Genomic DNA, 2,290 nt, shown 5'->3' with positions numbered 1-2,290 from the left:
ACGGATATGTGTTCTATATTGGTAACGTTGTTTTCTGACTGAGGAAAAGTCATGTAACATTTACATTGCACGTAGGTGGTGAGCTGGGGAAGGAAGGCACCATTACTACATGAGAAAATATTTCTGAGAACTATGTAAAAGAGCAATTAAGAATACATGTATACATAAATTAAGACATAAATAAAGCAATAAACATATCTTCCATATCAGAATATGTGCCCATTTTTATAACAAAGAGAGAAGGTTTTTAGTGCCTGCATGAGAAATATAGTTATAGTTTGTGGTGGAAGCGTCTGGAATTGGAGTTCAAATCCCGGTGAGACCTACAGCTATCATCACTGCATTTGTACACTATCAACCATAAATGGCGTTAACCCACCTGCGCCGGGACAGTGTATACATAGCCTTTAGACCTAATACTAGGGGGACCTAATACAGCGTAAAACACCAATTAAACAAACACACAAACTTAATACCACGCATGTAAAAGAGGAGCAAATTTTACTTAGAACAGCATTCAGAAAACGTGGCATTAAGTTAAATAGTGTGTATTGCGGAGGGAAAGTTGATAAAATGTCTAGGATGTTTGTACATCTAGGTCAGACAGCTGCATTCAATAACAATGTCACCCACACGGATTTGAGTCATACTCTATGTGCATTTATAATGTATTGTATATATATACACAGACAATCTTGTTTAGCTGTGATACAGAGTCACCTGAACGTTGAGTCTGTCTCTTGGCATAAGTGGCAGGCACCCGCAAATACTCTCACGTCATCTTGGCTTCGCCACAGTCATTATATCCCATCACAACTGTTATGTCAGGTTATACCGACATAAAAACAATCAGAATATCAAATTATATTAAAATACCCCCAACCATTATGTGACATCATATCATTATGACAGCAATAACTATGTCAAAATGCTACAACCGTCATAATCTCTTTTATATCATTACCACTACAACAGTTTTGTCTCACTATATCATTCTGGCCAAAATTATCATGTCACATCAGCGTAACAATCATAGTGACACATGATATCTTTACCACCACAATCCTCATATCACATTATGGTAACAATCATAATGACACATGGTATCATTACCATCACAGCCCTTATGACACAAAATATCATTATGACCAAGGTCGCTGTGAGTTCAAGTCCAGCTCATGCTGGTGTCCAGAGCACCTTGGAATGTACGTAGTAACGTGAAAATTGCTCTGATATTGTTCTTTGGTTTAAATGCATTGGCAATAGAGCCATGAATGGAGCACTCACATCTGCAGTTTACGCGCAAATCGTTCCAATACTTTTGATATTTCTTGTAAAACGCCATTATCAAAAATTGTATCTGGGGTCATCGAAATATTTTAGAGATGTACTTCCGTTCTACGTTGCTTTCATACGACATAAAACCCAAAGCATACAGAATGCAAGTAGAATAATATAGTGTCACCACCAGGGCGTTGCGGTGACAATGCAGCACCCACACCATTTTCGGGATTACGGCTGTGTACTATCTTTCAAGGTCAATGCGCACTGATTACTGCACTCGTCTTACATGTTTACGCTGTGGAATCTTCGAAGATTTATTCCAAACTTTTTAGTTTTCTTGATCCATTATATTTATCTATATTTACTTCATTTACTATTATTTTAATAGATTTCCTCATTAACGTTTTTTACTTTGGATAGAATTATTATGTGTCATTTCACTCATTGTTTACCTGCATTTAATATATAATTGATTTTTTTTCTTATTTTTTATGTACTGATTTATTTATTTACTGATTTATTTATTTATTTATCTATTGATTTATTTATTTATTTTTTCATCCCTCGGCGTATTGCTTGAATCGTTGAATGCTTGGTTTATGTGATGTATTTTTTATTAACCACGGGTGCTTATGATTTCGTGCAATCTTCCACACCAGGTTCATCAGAGAAATCCACAAAACAAGGGTCTACGTGGAAATGAAGACCACCTCTTTGTCCTCTATGTTCTCATCACGCGACGTCTTCAATGTGTGGAAGGTTAAAAACATTCAAAATGGACAATGCATCTTATTAGACCTGCAGGTCGGCGCAATGACCCAGGAGCATCTCACCTGTGCGGTCGCTGTGAGTTCAAGTCCAGATCATACTGGCTTCCTCTCCGGCTGTACGTGTATGTTTGAAAGAGAGCGTTTGCGCGAGTGGACATATGTATGTATTTATACTTGGGGTTCGATCTCGTGCTTCACAATTTTTCAGTCATATGACGACGAGGTATTGTCTGCCA

Source organism: Liolophura sinensis, chromosome 2 (assembly GCF_032854445.1).
Source record: "Liolophura sinensis isolate JHLJ2023 chromosome 2, CUHK_Ljap_v2, whole genome shotgun sequence".
NCBI lineage: Eukaryota > Metazoa > Mollusca > Polyplacophora > Chitonida > Chitonidae > Liolophura > Liolophura sinensis.
Note: the sequence above shows the minus strand (reverse complement) of the source record.